Source organism: Agrilus planipennis, unplaced genomic scaffold (assembly GCF_000699045.2).
Source record: "Agrilus planipennis isolate EAB-ADULT unplaced genomic scaffold, Apla_2.0 scaffold55, whole genome shotgun sequence".
Taxonomy (NCBI): Eukaryota; Metazoa; Arthropoda; class Insecta; order Coleoptera; family Buprestidae; genus Agrilus; species Agrilus planipennis.
In genome coordinates, this window is record NW_020438918.1 from 884,781 (window position 1) to 898,322 (window position 13,542).

At 37.3% G+C, this 13,542-nt stretch overlaps 1 long non-coding RNA gene across 3 annotated transcripts; it reads right to left on the reverse strand.

Annotated features, from left to right (window-relative positions):
- Nucleotides 1-6,228: 6,228 nt before the first annotated feature.
- On the reverse strand, nucleotides 6,229-8,570 carry LOC108736905. Of its 3 annotated transcripts, XR_001937787.2 has the most exons (4): nucleotides 8,137-8,570; nucleotides 7,942-8,018; nucleotides 7,643-7,856; nucleotides 6,229-7,540 (listed from the first exon to the last, which is right to left on the reverse strand). It is a non-coding gene; the product is annotated as an uncharacterized LOC108736905 (long non-coding RNA). The 3 variants fall into 3 exon arrangements; XR_001937785.2 differs by having other exon boundaries at nucleotides 7,942-8,570; XR_001937786.2 differs by having other exon boundaries at nucleotides 6,229-7,543; nucleotides 7,942-8,570.
- Between the last annotated feature and the right edge of the window lie 4,972 nt (nucleotides 8,571-13,542).

The following is a 13,542-nucleotide window of genomic DNA, read 5'->3' on the forward strand; positions in this document are numbered from 1 at the left end:
TTAGCCCCATCACAATGAGCAATTAGTCTTCGTTATGTCATTATACTTCGCAATCCGGTTTTAAACTTCTGTTCAAATGAATCTCTATCGACAAAACAGAATTTTAAGAGACTATCGCCAAAAGCTTCTCATCATTTACTGAATAAAGAGATACAAAAGTTTGTTCGCGTATACACTTAAGATTTGCAACACCACTTAACTGTTTCGGACTCGGCAAATGGGAAGCATCCTTTGTCTTTCCCGCATTCATACCCTTGTTAAAGTTTATAATTTCACTCTTGACAGTTTTCGGGCGTTTTCCAACTTTCCCAAGTGCCGTCTTATCTGGGATCCATCAGCATGAATAATTGAAATACTTCCGTAAGCTTTGCTGCTTCTCGAGAAGTTCAAGGTGAGAGAAATAATTTACAAACCCTCTCCGGACATCACTTTCAATGTTTTAGGACCAATGTAAACTTGTCACGGTTATATCTAAGGGTTGCTTTTTTTTTATACATCAAAATCAAAATCGTTCTACATTTGTGACTATATCAAAAAGGAAATTGTATGATTGGTTTAAATAATGTGGAGAAGGAGCGAGTCAAAAAGAGGCTAGTTTTCCGTCTAGAATTTTGAAGGGGGTGCAAGTGGGGTCCCTAAGTGGGTAGCCACACTAGTTCTTGTGGGGCCCCAACAATATCAGGAAGTACACTTGTTGATTCGTTACAAATGTAAACGATTTCATTGAAACGACAACATAATTAGACAAGGGGATTATTATTATAATTTTTTCATTTAACCGAGAGTATTTTCAATTGGATTTGCCTTATTGAGGTCTCACAAGGTAGATTTAATTGTAAGTTTATACATGTGATAGGTTTGCCCCTTAAGACCCATACGAAAACCCATACGGCAATTCTCATTTTAGTATATCTCCATGGGATTTTCATGAGGAATCTACATTGCATTGCCCCTCATTAGCCATATGAGGCCCGCATATTACATGGGGCATAGCCCCTATAAATTCCAGTCGGGTTATGGACATCCACAAAGGACTATTACCATCAAAGCAAAAGCGATATGCTAAAAAAGATCGTGTTCTAAATTTGAAATTACTGTGGTTTATGGTTATGGTTTCCTCACCCATGGTCTACCATGTGGTATTATCCTTGAACAGCCCCTAGAACAGCGTGGTTCTTTTTTCATTTCTGGCATGAATTTTTCTTCGCAACAATTTCAGTAACCAGAAGTTTCATGAATCAGATATTTACAATATGTATAACCAAATTCTACAACAATAATCGGAGGTGACACATGAAAAAAAGAAGTAAACAGAGGGGTGAAATAAAAAGGTGTACAAGAAAAAAACTGGCTGCGTCACGCTCACCGTCTTCAGTCCCAAAATTACCGATCGACTTTATTCGGGTTTCGAATTTCGGCGATGTGCAACCTACTGCGACAAATCCTATTTACTGGCCCGTAAGAAAACATATCCTACCTGCTGCTAGGCCTGCTGGCCAGTCCTCTTCGTTGTGCTCTCCGGCTCACAGGTATCAAATTCGATTTCCACGCGAACTGGACTGGCCGAAAAAAATGCTCTTTTATCTGCACATAAATTGGTTAGAGAAACGACTGTCACGCATGAACGAAGTATATTTCACGGCCAACGGGAGATGATAGCGAAATTCAATTTTGTTATCCTGCCGTATCATTCCAACTGGATTTACAAGGATTGTGGTCTGAATGTTCTTACATGAAATGACGAATTTCACAAATAAAAACCCAGAATAGGTCAACATCATCATCATAAAAGGACTACAATCCATGCAAAGACTTGAATTGGAGTACTGATAATGCTGATATTTTCCATTACCCTGCCTGGAATATTAATGTATTTGGGTACTTAATAGTTAACGTTAGAATTTTAATCCTAATAACGTGTGATTTGTCCATGACACGCAAGAAGCCCACTTTTGATACGCTCGGCGACGTTCAGGTGAAATGACTTGGCATGTTCGTAGAGATAAGAGCAAAACGAGATATAAAGAAAGAAAAGCCGAAAGAGAGAGAGAGAGTTCGTCGATGGATGCATTAATAAAGAATAAAAACAGGACGGTGATGGCGTGTCGGAAGCACCATAACGCTTCTCATCAATGATGTATCGAGCCATCCAACGCATCAGAACGTTGTCGGTTCGTTGCCACTCTCAGCGCGTTCTCATTCGCTTCGTTTGTCACGGATTTTTTGAGAGCATCAGTTTTTACTTTTAGCGCCGAACGGCTGACTGGCCGTGGCCGTTAGCTTAGCTCTGAATTCGGGGTGCTTTGTAGAGGGCTGCGAATTTTTAATGTACTTCACAGCCCGCTGTGATGTCGCGCTTGAGAGCACCAATTTCGCGACTGGGTGTTGATCGGTAGATTGGCATATAGATATATATTCGTGTATATGCCTCTATGTATGCATTTACTCGTATTAGGTATTCATATGTGTAGAAGTACATGCTCTGTTACAGAACAGAGAGAACTTCAATGGCAATTCTCCANGATGTCTATGTTCTATTTTAATTCATGAAGTTGGATTTTCTACTTATACAACAAAATTTATCTTCAGGCATTTAAAAAGCCACAAAAGGAGATAACGTTTTCCTTTCATTTAAAATCCCATGGATCGAAAATTGAATTGAATAGTTCCCCTTCATTGTCCCATTTCCTACAACGCATCTAATCCTTTCTCTCAATTTCTTAGCCCCATCACAATGAGCAATTAGTCTTCGTTATGTCATTATACTTCGCAATCCGGTTTTAAACTTCTGTTCAAATGAATCTCTATCGACAAAACAGAATTTTAAGAGACTATCGCCAAAAGCTTCTCATCATTTACTGAATAAAGAGATACAAAAGTTTGTTCGCGTATACACTTAAGATTTGCAACACCACTTAACTGTTTCGGACTCGGCAAATGGGAAGCATCCTTTGTCTTTCCCGCATTCATACCCTTGTTAAAGTTTATAATTTCACTCTTGACAGTTTTCGGGCGTTTTCCAACTTTCCCAAGTGCCGTCTTATCTGGGATCCATCAGCATGAATAATTGAAATACTTCCGTAAGCTTTGCTGCTTCTCGAGAAGTTCAAGGTGAGAGAAATAATTTACAAACCCTCTCCGGACATCACTTTCAATGTTTTAGGACCAATGTAAACTTGTCACGGTTATATCTAAGGGTTGCTTTTTTTTTATACATCAAAATCAAAATCGTTCTACATTTGTGACTATATCAAAAAGGAAATTGTATGATTGGTTTAAATAATGTGGAGAAGGAGCGAGTCAAAAAGAGGCTAGTTTTCCGTCTAGAATTTTGAAGGGGGTGCAAGTGGGGTCCCTAAGTGGGTAGCCACACTAGTTCTTGTGGGGCCCCAACAATATCAGGAAGTACACTTGTTGATTCGTTACAAATGTAAACGATTTCATTGAAACGACAACATAATTAGACAAGGGGATTATTATTATAATTTTTTCATTTAACCGAGAGTATTTTCAATTGGATTTGCCTTATTGAGGTCTCACAAGGTAGATTTAATTGTAAGTTTATACATGTGATAGGTTTGCCCCTTAAGACCCATACGAAAACCCATACGGCAATTCTCATTTTAGTATATCTCCATGGGATTTTCATGACGAATCTACATTGCATTGCTGCTCCTCATTAGCCATATGAGGCCCGCATATTACATGGGGCATAGCCCCTATAAATTCCAGTCGGGTTATGGACATCCACAAAGGACTATTACCATCAAAGCAAAAGCGATATGCTAAAAAAGATCGTGTTCTAAATTTGAAATTACTGTGGTTTATGGTTATGGTTTCCTCACCCATGGTCTACCATGTGGTATTATCCTTGAACAGCCCCTAGAACAGCGTGGTTCTTTTTTCATTTCTGGCATGAATTTTTCTTCGCAACAATTTCAGTAACCAGAAGTTTCATGAATCAGATACTTACAATATGTATAACCAAATTCTACAACAATAATCGGAGGTGACACATGAAAAAAAGAAGTAAACAGAGGGGTGAAATAAAAAGGTGTACAAGAAAAAAACTGGCTGCGTCACGCTCACCGTCTTCAGTCCCAAAATTACCGATCGACTTTATTCGGGTTTCGAATTTCGGCGATGTGCAACCTACTGCGACAAATCCTATTTACTGGCCCGTAAGAAAACATATCCTACCTGCTGCTAGGCCTGCTGGCCAGTCCTCTTCGTTGTGCTCTCCGGCTCACAGGTATCAAATTCGATTTCCACGCGAACTGGACTGGCCGAAAAAAATGCTCTTTTATCTGCACATAAATTGGTTAGAGAAACGACTGTCACGCATGAACGAAGTATATTTCACGGCCAACGGGAGATGATAGCGAAATTCAATTTTGTTATCCTGCCGTATCATTTCAACTGGATTTACAAGGATTGTGGTCTGAATGTTCTTACATGAAATGACGAATTTCACAAATAAAAACCCAGAATAGGTCAACATCATCATCATAAGGACTACAATCCATGCAAAGACTTGAATTGGAGTACTGATAATGCTGATATTTTCCATTACCCTGCCTGGAATATTAATGTATTTGGGTACTTAATAGTTAACGTTAGAATTTTAATCCTAATAACGTGTGATTTGTCCATGACACGCAAGAAGCCCACTTTTGATACGCTCGGCGACGTTCAGGTGAAATGACTTGGCATGTTCGTAGAGATAAGAGCAAAACGAGATATAAAGAAAGAAAAGCCGAAAGAGAGAGAGAGAGTTCGTCGATGGATGCATTAATAAAGAATAAAAACAGGACGGTGATGGCGTGTCGGAAGCACCATAACGCTTCTCATCAATGATGTATCGAGCCATCCAACGCATCAGAACGTTGTCGGTTCGTTGCCACTCTCAGCGCGTTCTCATTCGCTTCGTTTGTCACGGATTTTTTGAGAGCATCAGTTTTTACTTTTAGCGCCGAACGGCTGACTGGCCGTGGCCGTTAGCTTAGCTCTGAATTCGGGGTGCTTTGTAGAGGGCTGCGAATTTTTAATGTACTTCACAGCCCGCTGTGATGTCGCGCTTGAGAGCACCAATTTCGCGACTGGGTGTTGATCGGTAGATTGGCATATAGATATATATTCGTGTATATGCCTCTATGTATGCATTTACTCGTATTAGGTATTCATATGTGTAGAAGTACATGCTCTGTTACAGAACAGAGAGAACTTCAATGGCAATTCTCCATTGACTTTGATCTTTCTCCGAGTTTTTGGCAAAATCATCCCTCCAAGCGATGTTCAATACTTCCGATTTAAAAAATACAAAGAAAACAGAAAAGGAAACTTGTGCGTATACTATTTAGGTTACCGTGCTTTGAATAATAGATAATTTTGACGAAAACAACTAGTATGAAAACAACAAGTTCTTAATAAGCTAGATGATGAATCCATAAAAAGTATACAAATTGCGCTTATTTACGTTAAGTCGTTTTTGTTAAATGATATAATAATGAAGATTAACTACGGTTAAAACATTGTAAATAGTTGAAACCTTAGAAGGAGATCAACATCATTATCATACAGTAGTCAAACCTAAAACTATCATATCCTGAGCTAATCTGTGCATTTCCCTAAAACTACCACATCTACATCTACTCTCAAATTCTATTTTTGCTTCTAATATGTCTCTATTAGAAGAAGTGGCTGAGTACTAGGGATCTAAAGCACAGGATAGCGCAGGATCGAGTCGCTTTCAATAAAAACAAGTCACTTCTAGGCTCACGAACGGTTAATTTAGAAATACGAAAAAGATTGTTAAAGGTGTATGTTTGGACGGTGGGCGTTGCGGAAAATAAAAGGTTAGAAGCGTTCGAAATGTGGTGTTACAGGCAAATGATGATACCGTGGATAGAGAAGATTAGAAATTAAGAGAAGATATTAGATAAAATAGGAGAACAAAGGACTGTATGGAAGTCAATCAGAAGAAATAGGCGAGGTAGGTTGGAAGGACACCTTCTCTTAGGCATAAAGGTCTAGTCAGAGACATATTAGAGGCAGAAACTGGAGTTAGGAGGGGTAAAGGAAGACCTAGATTAGATTACTGTTCGCAAATAGTTAAGGATGTGGGTTGTTCTAGTTTTAGGGAAATGCAAAGACTAGCTCAGGATAGGAAAGAGTAGAAGTGCGTGTCCAACCAGTCTTAGGACTGACGACCTTATGATAATGATGTCTCTAACTAGCCCTTCATGCTTAAGAATATGCCCTGCCAACCTATCTCGCATTTTTCTTATTAAGTTCCAAGTCGATGATGTCGTGTTGGAAGCACCATATCTAACGCTTCTCATCTAACCTACCAACGCAAGAGAACACCAGGAGGAGATTTCAAGTAAAATAAGTATCAGCGAATCAATAAAAAACTATTTCCCGGTAAATACGTACCAACAGACGCAGGTATAATACGTATCGTGATAATCACATCCATATTAAAATAAAGAATCGTGTTCTTCTGAAACACTTAAATTTTCGTAGGTATAGCTAGCTTGCTTTAGGTCCTCCTCGATTAAATCCATCACTTTACATAATTGCGGCACAATGAGAGGGTGAGATACCCGCAGTCTGTGCGGCCGACAGCAGCGTCGGATCGACGCCGCGGGGGCGCTATGGCAACCCCTTTTCATCTACTGTTACGTGTCATGTAAATGTATGCACGCGGCGACTGATTACACGACTGTTTAAACATTGCATAAACTTGCCCGAAATGATGACTCGGTTACGATTCTAAACCAAACGAACTCCAAATCGCGGATTCCTGAAACGGGAAGGGGTTATTTGAAAAAGAAGAAAGAACGTCAGTCACCATCATCACCTACAAATTCAGGATGTCCGATTTTACACTTCAACTACGTAATAATAAACACTCGAGTAAATGCGAACTTAAAATTATTTATTTAAACATATATTATGCGGTGTTACAGTCGAATGATGATAACATAGATAGAGAATGTTAGAAATGAAGAGGTATTAGAAAGAATAGAAGAGCAGAGGGCTATGGAAGTCAATAAGAAATAGGCGAGATAGGTTGATAAGAAACCTTTTCAGGCATGAAGGGTAAGTTAGAGACATACTGGAAGCAGGAACAGGAATTAAGAGGATTAGAGGTAGACCTAGATTAGATTACTGTTCACAAATAGTTAAGGATATGGGATGTTCTAGTTTTAAGGAAATGCGAAGATCCAACCAATCTTACGACTAGAACTAATTCCCTTATGATGATGATGACGATGATCATAAATAATCCTGCTTAAATGGCGTCCAGCGCCAGACATTCTTGCAATCATGACCTCATGATCTGGGTTGAGGCTGACGATTTCGCGTCGGATGCTTTCTTGTGGGACTTCAACTGTTGATGTTGAGGTGTCCCTAGAGGTAGGTCTGGTAATCTACAGAGCCTGGAGGATAGTCGATATCATCCGAGTAACATTTTCTCGGAAAAATGCTCCGTTGTCTCTTTTGAGAACCTACCTCTATGTGCCGTGGTTCCATCCTGCTAAAAATGGGTTCTGTTATTGTAGTCAGCACAGATCTATCGAATAAATTTCTTCAGCATTGAACGGTACAGATTTGGAATGGAAACAAAGGGACCTACCCTTGCTGGAAATTGCGGACCAGTGGTCTTCTTCTTCTTCGGGTTGTAAAGGAGGCATTTTCGAAAGGCCTGAAGTGATTATACGCGCTATTATGTCATTAGATTGTAAGTTTTTCGCCCTTTAAGGTTTTTCCTGTTCCTCAAAATCATCGGATTCTAGTTTTCTGCCATGCCTGAGAAAAGCAGAATCCTAGCGATTGTGGAGTCAACATGCCTGGAATGGTCAACGTCAACAAGTGCTTCTATATGAATGTATTTAATTGGTTTAGTTAAAAATTAAAAAAAAATGTTTATATTACATAATTGAGCTTTGCGGCATCTTTTATCTGAACTCTCCTTTTTTGTTATATTTATGGTTTTTTACTTTTGATGAAGTCTGGGAAAAATAAGAAAATTTTAAGTCTTTTAGTAGGTACTTGGTTTCACTATACATACTTCAGTAAACATAACAGTTCAAGCACTTGTTATTTAATACTTATCTCTATATTACTCACATTTAAATGCAAAGGTCGTTTGATAAGCAATGTGAGGCATTATTATTGTCTCATTCCACGCTAACTGTATGTCGCCACATTTATCTTGTTTATTTATAAGTCTCTACCGATATTGAACAGTTCAATTTGAACTTTGCTTATATGTCTGTAATTACGTAATTAGTATGCATGACAAAAATTCGCACAAAACAGTAATTATGAAGCATAACAACACTGTAATTAAGAAATTTATAAAAAAACGTAAATACACTGTTAAGTTGCTGCAGAAGGACACGATCAGTTGAGACCCGACTAGCAAGGGTGTTGAAATAAGAACTCCACGACAGTAACCCCTGCCACGAAATTAACAAAAACCAAATTTCAATCTTTTATTCTGAAAAATGATAATGAGTGAGTCATGAGTTTTAATAAAAATGTTTTGGTAAAGGTCTAGATGATGGCCCCCACCATAAAAAGTTCGTGGCGGTCTCACCCCCATAAAAAGTTATGGGGGTTCAAAATTAATAAATATGCCAATTTTTATACATTTCTAGGCATGTAAATATTTATATAGTCATTCTTAAACAATATTCAAAGGTAAAACTAATGAAAAATACATAAAAATATTGAGAAAGTTATATAAAACATTATTTAAATATCTTTATCAATAGGGTAGGTTAGGTTAGGTTAGGTTATCGGGTTTTGTTCAAGTGACCACCCTCTTTCGATCCCCCACCTCCACCCGCTTGAAAATAATTTTTTTATTGAATTTTATTTGAATTATAGTGTATGAAAATTGTCAAAATAATCAGCTTTCAACCCCCATAACTTTTTATGGGGGTGAGACTGCCGCAAAATTTTTTATGGGGTTTTACTCAGGTGACCATCCTCTCCACCCACCCCCGCCCCCTTAAGAGGGGCCATCATCTAGACGTTTACCAATATTTTTTTAATTAGCTGCTGAAAGTAAGCAAATATCTTACAGTTGTCCTTACAAGTACGTGTTATTGCTGAATAGAGCTTAATACAATTAGTATTAAGAGGGAATATCATTCTTATATCAACTACATCACAATAATCTTCCCTGGAATAATGGTACAGATGCGAACATAAATTTTTGCTGTGATACTTTTGTTTTACAAGTGCTGACTTGACTGAACGTGTGCTTGTACAAATGATGCAATTCGTATTCTAGGCTGTCGACCCCCACAATAAATAAATCAGCGGAAAAAGCTCAAACATTTGCTTTTGATCCATATTTCATGTCAATTTATCGTCATTCGCACAACAAAACGTGAATGCGAACTTGTTGAAATAAGTAACAGTTCAAGGAAACATTTTGGCATGTCAGAGCTTTTTGTGATCTTTATGTATGTTTAAAAAGTCCTGACTTTCCGACTCATCAACGTCCAGGGTAAATTCTTGGACCTGGTCAACTGAAATTTTTATGATGCATACAAGGAATAATGAAAAATATTTTAAAATTCAACCCCTAAGGGTTGGCAAAACTTGTAAATAGAACATTTTTGGTTGTCTTCAAATTTATCCTTGAAAGTTGGTCTCAATGCTCTTTGATATCATTAATCACACACCTGCTCCGGCATTTTAAAAATTCAGTCTGAAAAATAATGAAAAATATTTGAATTTTTTCAAAAACGGCTATATCATAAGAAAAGCCCCCCCCCCCAATTGATGATTAGGGTCCGGTACACTGCACTACCTAGCCATACTATGCTAGCTGCTCCACTGATCTTGTCTCGTATTGAAAACGAAGACAATATCAAGAACGAGATGATGAGATACGAGTCCATACCAAGATGAACAAGTCGAGAAACGTATATCTTGTCTACTATTTACTTGTCAAAACCACATGTGCATATATAAAAATAAATAGGCGTGTAGGTATACACGACTGGTTATTTATTCATATATAAATTTTCATTATTTTCCGATAATACCGATCGGGTCTGAATTACCCTGGGGTAGTCCTAGCTGGACTTAAAGTGTGGCAAAATTTAAATTAAAAATGTGGAATTTTGTTCTGTTAAAGAAATGTCTTTTAAGTGAAATGTATAATGGCTGTTTTAAATTTTTAATCGCGTTTTATTAATGGATATATGATCCAATTTCACCAGTCCGAAAATTAATTTTGGAAGAATGGAGAATGAACAAATATTCACTTAGTTTACATCATAAATTAACTGTGTCAATCTGAAATTTTATGTTATTTTGGAAAGAATAGTGAAAAAAAGGGTTTTTTCTTATACCTGCCTATAAACGGTTCAAAAAACTTAACATCGCCATCGTATAAAATGTCTCGATCTCAGTTTTGAACAAGAAAATACTACCCCGTATTTTCTTATCGGAATGACTTGTTTGCTCGCATTAAATGCAAATACGATGCCATGAGAATAAACATAATAATATCTGTAAGAGTTGACACACCTTTTATGGTCGTGCATTTCAATTTTAAATCTTATTTATTCCAAATATTACAGTATCCCGAATACAGGGTAACTGTTCATGCGGCAGTTTGGAACGTAACGTAGGTACGACAGAGCCAAAGTCGTTTGACTTGGGTTTCTCTCTCTCTATCTGAACATTTGTATTTTACGACCTGCTGGAAGAATGGAGGAAGAGTAAAGTGCTAAAACGTGTCCGTTACTTTCGAACCTGCTTCCATACATATTTCAGGTCATATTGCAAACACTATGCGTTCGCGGAATTCAAAACGACCCTATCGTTCTGCAACGTTGTACAATTGCTAATCAGTACGATTTTTCAAAGAAAACTTTCATGTAGGGGGGTGTGTTTATAACATACCTATCATCATAAGGTCATCAGTCCTAAGACTGGTTGGACACGTACCTCCACTCTTTCCTATCCTGAGCTAAACTTCGCATTTCCCTAAAACTAGAACAACCCACATCCTTAACTATTTGCGAACAGTAATCTAATCTAGGTCTACCTCTACCCCTCCTAACTCCTGTTTCTGCCTCTAATATGTCTCTGACTAGACCTTCATGCCTGAGAAGGTGTCCTACCAACCTATCTCGCCTATTTTTTATTGACTTCCATAGAGTCCTCTGTTCTCCTATTCTTTCCAATACCTCTTCATTTCTAACCTTTTCTACCCACGATATCCTCATCATCCGCCTATAACACCACATTTCGAACGCTTCTAACCTTTTCTTTTCCGCCGCTCCCACTGTCCATGTTTCGCACCCGTACAACGCCGTGCTCCAAACATACACCTTTAACAACCTTTTTCGAATTTCTAAATTAACCGTTCGCGAGCATAGAAGTGACTTCTTTTTATTAAAGGCGACACGACCCTGCGCTATCCTCTGCTTTATATCCCTACTACTCCTTCCATCCTCACTTATCTGACTTCCTAGGTATCTAAAATCAGCCACTTCTTCTAATTTTTCGTCTCCTATCTTTATATTCGCTCTTTCCCTACTTTTTCTTCCCTTGCATATCAGTATTTTAGTTTTACTTTTATTTATTTTCATACAGTACTGATCTGTCAGTACCGCTTCCATTTTATTTAAAGCTATCTCTAGGTCCTCCTTGCTAGATGCTAATACTGCTATATCATCTGCAAATCTAAGCATACTAATCTTTTTCCTTTGTACATCTATTCTTACAATTGTACTGTCTTTAATGATGTTGATGGCGTCTTCGATGTATAGATTAAAAAGTAGCGGTGACAGTGTGCATCCCTGCCTGTGTGCATCCCTGCCTGACTCCCTATACCCATACCTATACCCATGTATATGTCGCAATCAAACTGTAAAGTCTACAATTAATTATTAGGCATTATTATCGAGACATGGGATTTCGTTCTTAAAATATAAACTGAGGATTTCATAAATAAAACTTGTAAAAGAGGACTCGCCCTAGTTATATTAGAACGTGTTTCGTCAATTTATAATATGGGCATTGTGCGACACTGAGTTTGGTTGAAACATGTGTCCGCAAGGAAAAGGTTTTGTGGTAGGTAATTATCGTAAGGGCGGTGAGTTTCCTATTTAGTTTATTTATTCCTTTTGAAGCATCCACTCGTCGCTTTCTAATAGGATATCTCCAAAATCTGAAAAAAGCTTTGATTAGCATATTAGCGTAGCGTATCTCAACGAGTTTCCAGCTATTTCTGAAATCTGATACTGTAATGTCAGTTTATGTATGAATGTAGTTCCTATTTCTTATTTAGCCTGCTAGATTCATATGTAGATATGAAAAATCACAAATTTAGATGTATTGAACTACCTATAACATGATAGATCTTCTTAGTTTCGCCTGTCTTAATTGACCATCGTTTCCCTAAGTTTCATCCAACTTTTATTGGCCACTTACCAACGACAATCCTACTAATGTTTCCAATCCTATCTCAGGAACTTTTGTTTTAAATTTTCTTTTACCTAAATTGCAAAGAAGTCTCTACCTAACTAAAAGTAGAAGAATACATTAATGCTAAGATAATAAAGTACTCGATTTAATATTGTTTTCTTTTCTAATGCATTCATTTTTAATTTTTGTTGTTATTTCTATTTCAGAACTCCTCTCCTGTACTACAAAATTATCAAGTAAATGTTTTGGTAAGTGTTTATACCTTTACATACGTTAATATCATATATCATATAGAATTAGTTAGTTAGTCAATATTGAAAGGAAAAATTATTGAGTAGGGTCCAGAACAAGAATGTATTTTTTGACACTTTATTTAGGAAAAAGGACTTCACATGTCTACGTTCCTTTAGTATGATGATAATAGTAAGTTTTTTCAAGTTTATCGGAGTTAACCTGTTACTCGAGAGCTTTTTACTGGATAATATTTTAATTTTTGTCAATTTAACTTCAAGTGTTACACATACGGAAATTCTTCTACAATCTGATGCTTGATAAAATACTAAATTTTAGAGGACAATAAATAATTGTCAAAAAAAGCTTATAAATCGTTCTTGTAATTATGGACAAAATGTTTCAACAGCAGAGGAATAGTTACGGAGAACATTATTTTTTAATTTAAGGATTTTATTTTACTAGGTATTTTTATGAGTTTATTAGTAGTTATTAGGTATTATTTAGAATGTATGAAGTCATTATGAGCTAATTTCACGGTCGGCTAATTTTAGGCTTTATTTGATTTTCTCTAATGATATTGATAAACGGTTATACATATACCAATATGTACGCATTTATTTCATGTATGTACTTATGAATACTTATATACATACGAGGGTGGATTGATAAGTTTCCGGCCTAACCAAGAGATGACGCCACTAGGCCTACCTTGAGGTGACATTCTATAGTACCATCCTTGGATAGCTTGTAGCTATAGTTTCAGCCCGATCTCCTTGCTAGTGTAGGTTTGACAGCACGCTGAACAAGACGCCTCTGTGGTTTTCGTAAAAATGGAAAAGC